The sequence below is a fragment of the Psammomys obesus genome, unplaced genomic scaffold (genome assembly GCF_907164565.1).
Source record: "Psammomys obesus unplaced genomic scaffold, mPsaObe1.curated_primary_1811, whole genome shotgun sequence".
In the NCBI taxonomy this organism is placed as follows: Eukaryota; Metazoa; Chordata; class Mammalia; order Rodentia; family Muridae; genus Psammomys; species Psammomys obesus.
Genome location: NW_026585895.1, coordinates 23,612,229 through 23,621,511, shown reverse-complemented (window position 1 = coordinate 23,621,511; position 9,283 = coordinate 23,612,229). Strand labels below are relative to the sequence as shown.

At 38.7% G+C, this 9,283-nt stretch overlaps 1 protein-coding gene across 10 annotated transcripts in view; it reads right to left on the bottom strand.

Annotated features, from left to right (window-relative positions):
• Nucleotides 1–9,283, bottom strand: part of Baz2b (bromodomain adjacent to zinc finger domain 2B) — a 215,322-nt gene that overhangs the window by 205,177 nt on the left and 862 nt on the right. The gene's annotated exons all lie outside the window — the stretch shown is intronic.

Here is a 9,283-nt window from a genome sequence, read left to right as displayed (position 1 = left end):
GGGGGCCAAACTCGGATCATCAGACTTCGTGACAGGCACCTTTAGCTACTGAGTCATTTTGACGACCCGCATGTTCTCTATCTGGAATGACATTCCTGGTTTTATTGAAACTCTGTGTTGATGCTACTGAAAGTAAGGTCTATGCTTTTTTGTCTTCTGTCCTTATGGGCGGCTGTGATGAGCTGCTTAGCCAGTCTGCCTAAAAGAAAGAGGACTGTTTCTCAAGTTAGCACCATCGAATTGCCTTGGAATGAAGGTCAGCGTGTCGCCACCACGGGGAGGGCAGGGTCCTGTGTCAACGGTCTTCACCACCCTCGCTATGCCTGGCAGGTAGAGCAGCAGATTAAAAGAGAAAAGCTTGACAAAAGCAGAGGAGAACAAAAGAGAAGAGAGGGACTCTGTTAATCAGAAAAAGACCAAAATACCTCTGAGCAGAAAAGGCCGCTGCTGCCCAGTGGCTTTTAACCTGGTCTGCACAGCCAAGCTGATCACTGAATAGCTTGACTCATTAGCCCACTTTCTTCAGAGAAAGCCAGTCAGCTTTGAAAGCAGCACAGGAAGGTAGAGTTCCCATGATAGCATCTTCCTAGTGGAAAAGGTTTAAGTTGAGATGATCTCAAAATAAGTTGTACAACTACCCAAGGTTCCCAGTAGGATAGCTTCAGTGAGTTGTTCTGGGTTTTGTTTTGTTTTGTTTTTTTCCTTAACACAGGCTCAGCTCCCACTGGCATCCTTTTGTTGGGTCCTTTGTGACCACTGAGTATCCACAGCTCATTCATTTTCTTGACCAATCCAGTGCTACCAAAACCAAAGAAACTTTTAACAGTATTCCAACCAGAATACTCTCCTACTCTGATCTTTTCAGAGACTTCAGTGTGTAGCCTGGTAGTGGCCGCACACTCTAATCCCAGCACTCTGGAGGCAGAGACAAGCCTGGTCTACAGATCAAGTTCCTGGACAGCAGGGCTACATAGAGAATCCCTGTCCCCAAAACCAAACAACAAGACTTACTGTATCTATGAATGCAGTCACACGTGTGCCACAGCATCCGTGTGGAGCTCAGAAGCCGACTTGCAGGCCTGGGTTCCCTTCTTCCACCTGGTTTTTGAGGCAGGGTCTCTCTTGTTTCTGTCACCATGTTGTCCTCTATCTTCTGGCCAGTTCTCCAGTCTCCATCCTCCACCTTGTTGGAGGAGTCCTGGGATGCCCTGCCCACTGCATCACGTTTTTACATGGGATGTATCACAGCTCATCCCACTAGGATGCCCAGGCTTGCACAGCAAGCACTTTCACTGCCTTAGACATCTCCCTGGCTTCTATTCTGAACTTACATTAAGCTTTTATCCATAGCTCTCCAAATGCATGCTTTAAAAAAAAAACAAAAACAAAAACAAAACAAAACTTCAGGGGCTGGAGAGATGGCTCAGTGGCTAAGAGCACTGTATGCTCTTCCAGAGGTCCTGAGTTCAACTCCCAGCAACCACATGGTGGCTCACAACCATCTATACTGGGATCTGATGGCCTCTTCTGATGTGCAGGTGTATATGCAGATAAAGCACTCATGTACATAAAATAAATAAATAAATCTTTAAAAAAAACTTCAAAATAAACTTGGAAAATTAAAGCTCTGGGCTCTCTTTCCTCTATTATTAGCAGAACAATAAAATTGCATTAATTATATTCTCTTGTGACTGATGTGAGTCCATTCATTTTTCAAAGGAATGCTACATCTCATGTTTTACTGACTTATCTCACCCTTCCTCTTCTCTCCATACAATTATCTTTGTGATAAGAACTGGAAGGCAAAATTCTAAGCCTTCATTTCCATGAACAACTCAGGAAATCTCTGACTGAATCTTAAGAAAATCAGGTTTACTGAGCCTTCACCATAGTAGTAAGCCTTAGTTCAGTCTTAGGGAAAAACAAAATAACAACAAAATCCTTTTGTTTCCTTTGTTTATTCATTGATGAGACTCTATGGAGCAGAGAAATTTCTGAAAGGACAATTGTCCAAAGGGAATGAACGGACAGAATAGTCCACAAAATGACTAATCTAAATAATGGCAATTTAACTGCATAAAGTTGTGGTCCTATGCAACTCAAAACCAAAATGTAACACCTTGTCCTTTAATAACCTTTGAATTTATTATTTAAAAAAAAAATAAAAGGACAACCTACTATCAGGTAGACTAAACCTGGCCATATATTCTGTTATATTACCAACATACCCAGTCATTTGTGAAGCCAAGGAAGAGTGAAATGCACTCTTAGGACTGTTTCCCAGCCTTGAAATGTGAGAGCTACTTCATCATTCCGCATGGGGACAAATGCATGCGAGCACAAATGTGAAGACGCCACCATGTTGTGTGGAAGGCTCAGGGTGACAGCATCATCAGGAGCCCTCATGTAGGCACTTGCTGTGTGGAAGGCTCAGGATGACAGCATCATCAGGAGCCCTCATGTAGGCACTTGCTGTGCACTCCCTACCACTCACAGAAGGATACATTAAATAGCATTTAACAGTTTCCTCCCACTCTTCTTGAAAGCTTGGGATACTGAGGTTGGTTTTTTGGTTTTTTTTGTTTTTTCTCCGCTTACAGTTACAAGTGACAATGCACAGGAAACTATGATAGCCAGATTAACAGATGTCTTAAAATTTGTACAAGACCCTCAAAGCAGAAAAAAACTTAATAGTCCTTCCAAAATCTGAGTAGCCGTAAGGCTTTCACATTATTCTAATCCAGTTACCAAGTCCTGTCAACTATCTCTCATCTTGTTTTTAACTACCTACAAGCTAAAGGTACTACCTCCTTCCTACACAGGAAGACATTATTTTACAAAGTACTTAATGTCAATCTAGTGTTTCTGAAAATATCTGTAACTAATAAACAATGAATTCTCAAGTAAAATCAACTCAGTTATTTTTCTGGACAAAAATATAACATCTTATTGTTCAGTACTTTACTAGTTCTATAATTTAGGTTATTTTTAGGTGACTGCCTGCGTTTTAATCAAGATTAAATATCGTGCAGATAAGATACAACCTTTTATACCTGTTTCGTTCTAAGGTCCTTCGTTTTACTCAGAACCCTACTTAAATAAATTATTTAAAATTGAAGCTGTTGTGTGTTGCAAACACAGCTAAAATGAAGAGCTTCTATAGCAGCAGTGACTAGATTTTAAATGCAGGTAGATCAATAAAAAAAAAAAAAAATCACCAAGCACAGGCTTCATGTAAGTGGAATGGTTTATAATAGCTTGCAAATGACTATGTGCTTGCTGTAACCAGCTGTTCTTAAATTATGAATATGCAACCAATTCACGCTAAAGCCAAATCCCAGCACTATTTCTACAGAGGACTCCCAGCAGTTTTGCTTGTTCTCCATGTTAGCTCAGTTAAGGATACAAATGGCAGTAAGCTTCCGAACAAACAGGACCAAGCCTTTGGCATTTCATGCACTAGGTCCATTATCACAGCAGGGAATGTCAATCATTGGTACAGTCCTGTAACAGCTCACACAATATGACAATGATCTTGCAGGGGAGAAAAATCAAAATCTCTTCAGCGTACTCAAAAGTCCTTCTGACAACCTAATGTGTTCTCACCACAGCCAATCAGATAGGCAGACCCGACCTACTAGAAGACTTGCACTAAGCCTGAAACATTTAAAAACATCAATCATAAAAACAAAGACAGGACATTGAATTATACAGTATTAACCTCCAGGGTTTGCATACAAAGACCTTACATTTATTTATGTCCCAGTGAGTTAAGAGCTTCAGCACACCGTTCTTTACACCAAGCTGACTGCCAATTTGATGAACCTCTCTGCCCTCAGCAGGAGTGCGCGCTCTTTGATTAATGAGTGCATGTTTGTAGAAAAGTGTTAAGAGGAGAAAACAGAAAGTGGAAAAAAAAGAAAAAAAAATCCACACACACACAATTATGCAGACATGTAAGTGAAGTACCAGAAAGTACCAGGGCAGAAGCCATCTTCCAGCCACATGCATCTCTTTCTTACATTATAAACACACAAACAAAATTAGTGAGGGTTCGTACCTATTCATCACCTTCATTGTTATTATCCTCACTGCTCATCAATTTTCATTGAAAGACCAAGTTACATGCCAAGCCTTAGATAATAACTATTTTTTAAAACAACTTTATCTTCAAAAAAAAAACATAGTAAAAACAAATATGTGAGATAAACTATTTCACATCATACTCTCGTAAATGAGTATTATTAATTTTTAAAATTAGATATTTAACTGATATTAAAAGTTTATAATGAAAAGCAAGTTGTAAGTTTAACTTGTCTGGACCATTAGGTATTTTACATCTCAAACTGTTGAGTTGTCCAAATCAAACAACACCAAAGGCAGATTTAAAAATCATACAACTTCATTTAATTTCCCTGCTTTCAGTAGATGTTGCCAGTATTTTGTTAAGTGTCTATGTTTTTTGCAAATAAAACAAATATATTTATTACCCATAGATTCTTTGTTTCTTTTTTTTCTTTTTGTGGGGGGAGGGCAGGGGTGGGTGAAACTGTTGAGATAGTGTTTCTGTGTAGCTGTGGGCTTTCTGACTGTCCTGGAACTGCTTGCTCTGTAGACCCAGCTGGCCTCAAATTCAGAGATCTGCCTCCCTCTGCCTCCCAAGTGCTGGAATTAAAGGTGTATACGGTCACACCCAGCTAGCCATAGTTTCAAAGTAACATGAGCAACAGAGTAACATGTGAATTCGAGTTTAAATGCACACTTGTCCAGGACTGTCCTCTCCTGAACAATATCAGGCTGAAACCTCCTGAAAGAGCATGGTACCTGCTGAAAGATAACACCACCTCTCACACTGAACTAAAAAACTTCATGGTTCCGGAAATATCCTTAATGTGTAACTCAATTTACCAGAATTTGATTTATATGAATATCTGCCTTGACACAAATAACTAAGTAAATATGTTCCTTCAAAAGCGAGTCAAAGAGCTAGAGAGGCGTCTCAGAATTCAGGACCTGAGTTCAGCTCCCTACACCCACATTAGGAGGTTCACAAAAGCCTGTGCCTCCAGCTCCAGGAAATCTGACTCCTCTGGTCTCTGGGGACATCTGTATTCACCTATGCAAAATTCCCGCCCCCTCCCACATACATGTAATTAGAAATAATACAAATATATCTTTTCTTAAAAGGAGTTCCACACAGTTTAAGGCTGTATGTATAATGATCTTCTTTGTAAGAAACTTTAAAGCTACAAGACAAAAAGGCTTGAATGTTGTGCCTCCATATAAACTCTAGCTGTAGGATAGTAATGCATGGCTTCCCTAAAAGCAAAGATCCAGAAACTTATGATTTCAGGAAATAAGCTCAGAATCGTCTCCAGGTGTATCATCCAAATTGAAAATTTGCTCATATTATTTGAGCAAATTTTGTTGCTGTTTGTTGTTTTGCTTGCTACAGGGTTTCTCTGTGTAGCCCTGAGTGTCCTAGAAATCACTCTGTAGACCAGACTGGCCTCAGACTCTGAGATCTACCTGTCTCTGCCTCCAGAGTGCTGGGTTTAAAGGTGTTCACCACAACACCCAGATTTACAGGAAGTCTTTAATAATACTTCAGCAAATTATGCCTTCCAACGATCAATTTTACATTTTATGTCTTTATTTTTTAAAGTTATGCTCTTTGAAGAATTATTAAATTTGTATTCTACTTTAAGATCCAAAACTTTGAAAACAACTTCAATAAATATTGAGACTAAAAAAGGTCTCAAAAGATGATAAAAATACATTGCATCATACCATTCCAAGTTTTTGTTTTTGTTTTCCAGCTTTCTTACCATGTTGCTCTGTCTGTTGAGACTATTAGTTTTTATTCTTACCCTTTGCTCCTTCTTATTTCTCCTCCTACCAAACTATGCAAGTAATTAGACAAGGTACAAAGTTTAGGCACCACCAGGATGGTGACGTGGTTGTAACAGTAAGTTACAGACCAGCTGAAGCTACAGGTAGAAGTGGTACAAGTCTGTGAGGCCAGCCCCCAGGAGGCCAGGGAAAGACCTGCTGGAAGCCAGCTAGAGCTGCAGGCAAGACCCTGCCTCTCCAAACACACAGAACGTGCTTTCTACAACAAAAGAATGCTTTTAGTTTAGAACAATCATTAAATAGCTGCTAGGAGAATAATTTAGGAGACGGTCTTATGAATTTTTAAACGCATTTTGGCCTCATTAGAAAATTACAAGCAAAATGGTCTATTCACCAATAATTACATCTTTTCTGATCATTTCCCACAGTAAAAGTTTAAAGAAACATTAAGCCAAACGAGCCAATATTTATTAAATAAGCCACAATATTTTAAGGGTTTGTAAGTCAAAATATTTAATTTTATATAATTTTAAAAAAACCCTCCTAAAATACTTACTAAACAATTTGATTAATCCCTCAGGAAATTAAGTATATTAAAAATCACTGACCCCTGATTACATAATTTCTTACAGGGGTCAATCCCCCCTTCTGACTTTGCACTGCGCCTTGTTCTTTCTTAGTGGTTTTCTACGAAAAATAGTTCAAACACCCCAAAACCACAATTTCAAATCCTTCTCTCCTGTGAAATTTTTTTGAGTCACCAAAGCCTGATACACTACCTTTCACTAATTGAAGAAGATAAGACAGAGACCTTGAACTTCAGTGCAACTGTATTATCCCACATCTTGTGTAGTAACACAAAAGTAGCAACAAAGACATTAACAATTGCAGTTCAGGCTGGGAGTGACTGTTCTGTTTCAATTCAATGACACCACTAATGGCTTCTTAGCAGCTCCATGAAATCAACCAGCTGTCAAGTTGATGCATCAGAAGGAGCAGCTATGCACTCCCATAAGAAAAAGCAACACATCAGGATGTTTGGCTAAACATCTGCTCCTTTACACTGCAATTCTATAATAAACATGCAAACAAAGAAATGGGAGAAAGGGCAACACATACAGAATCCCAAGCTTTCCCTCAGAGCTTGTATGCATTTTAAGTGAGTGGCTTCTATAAACCAAAAGCAAATTTCTGCAAAGTCCAATACTTTTAAAATATTTTTCTACATAAGTAACTTGGATTCTTCCAGAAAGACTAGAATTACACAAAATATTTACATTTATAAATGAATAGTAAATTATATTTATCAAATCAATATCACAGTGTTATGTACAAAACTCAAATATTAAAACTAAAATATGGCCTTTCCCTTCACACTATCTAGTAAATGAGGCCGACATTAGTGTAATCAATGCATTTCCCAAGACTGAGCTGCTAAGATTGCACTTTCACTAGTATAAAGAGTGAATGCCCTCCTTTAACAGTCAGGGCAATAGTTTAACCCACAACAGAACACATACTATCATCTAGATTTTAAAATATGTACCTAGTTCTGTTTCTTTCTCTGAAAACCATTATATGAACACATAAGTTCTGATAAATAACTTCCTGTCTGAAAAGCATATGATCTGATTTCCTAAAAAAATAAAATAAAATAAAGTTCTTTGTCATCACAGCATAAATAGATTTTACATTCAACATTTGTTTTAAACATTTGTCAAATCTTTTCTACTAAGACATACAAATGTCATCTAAATTATTGATTGTACAGCAGTGTTTACAATAGGTGTGAGACATCAACGTACTTAACTACCATTTTCTTAAACTGCTTATCCTCTGTTGCTTCCATTTATAATCTGCCAAATCTTCTAGTCCTTTGTTGCATGTATAATTTAGAGCCATCTGTTCTATGTGCTTTTAACTATTTAAACATTTTTCACCTACCTACAATTCACTAAATAGCAGACATTCAATTCAGTCAAGATTTCTATGTAGCAATCATACAGCAAATTGCTGGAAAAATAGCAGAAAACAGCAAAGAATATTGCTACAGAAATTTAAAACATACCATTTACAATGTAAGTTTTCACATATTAGACAATCTTCTTAAAGTATTTGGAATTTTTCTATTTGCTTTTTTAAAAAGTTCATTGTAGTCAATGTTTTTTCCCAACCCAGAAGACAAAGGGAATGCAAATTAAATACAGACAGTTTCATGTCCTTGTTAGAAGAGATGTAAATATGCTGACTGAAAATGACTGCTGGAGACAGAATTACACTTTCCCATTCAATTTACTGTGCCTATTTATATACTTGTCAGTGAGTATATCAGTGAGCATGGTCATGTGACCAGCTCAACTTTTTTTGTAAGGTGAAAAACTATTTAGGACAAACAAATTTAAATGGTCGTTTTTATCATTATTTTTATGATGGTTATAACGTTTACAGCAAAAGATTATAAGTTATCTATTAAAGTTAATTCTGCCTTTTATAACCTGAACTACGTTTTTGAGCAACCCTTTGACTTTAATATTCAGTACTGAGATGTAAAAGTATCAGGATATTCTGAGTAGTCCTTTTAAAATGTAAAAAAACACAGAAGAGGGGAACACAATTACAAAAGGGGAGGCACATAGCCCAAGTGATACATATGTGATGAAACTAAATTTGATGAATATACGGAACCACGTGAGAAAAAAATATATATATTGTTACAAATACACTTGAAAATTTAAAAAACAAATATTTCATGCACAAAATTAGGCGACTATTAAGTGGCACAACAAAAGTTTCGATCATTTTTTAAAATAATCTTTCAGTTGTTACCAAACATTAAATTGCGGGTTTTGCGATACGTTTTGCGTGCAAATACAAAAATATACCCCGCAACTTACCACTAGGCTCTAAGTTACACGATTCCGTAAAACGAGAAAATTTTGAGGGGAAAAAAAAACACTTTGGGGAAAATTTCTTGATAAAGTTTACATGACGTCACATGGCCCCCCGAACCGTTCCCAAACTTTGAGCCTTACGGAGACACACTTTTTGCATTTCTGCGGCGTCTTTCCCTTCCTTAAAAATTAGGAGAGAGACGGACTTGGGAATAAAAACTGCCCAAGATGGCGAAACGCTTGTTGTTTGGAGGGCAGGGGGAAAAATGGAGGATATTGTAATATACACAAAGGGGTAAATTTCGACAACTCGGCCGCGGGCTGCAGCTGCCTCGCTCCTTCCGGGGAAGCCGCACACAAAAGATAAACACGGCGCGGAGGCCGGGAGGCGGCCCCCGCCGCGGGCGGCTCGGAGGCTCGGCCCGCTCCCCGCCGCTCGGGTCCGGACCCGGGGTTCGCGGAGCTGCTTTCGGGGAGGGGAGCGGGCGCGGGGGAGGGCGGGCGCGCAGCCGGGCCCGGGAGCCCAGCCCGGCGGAGGG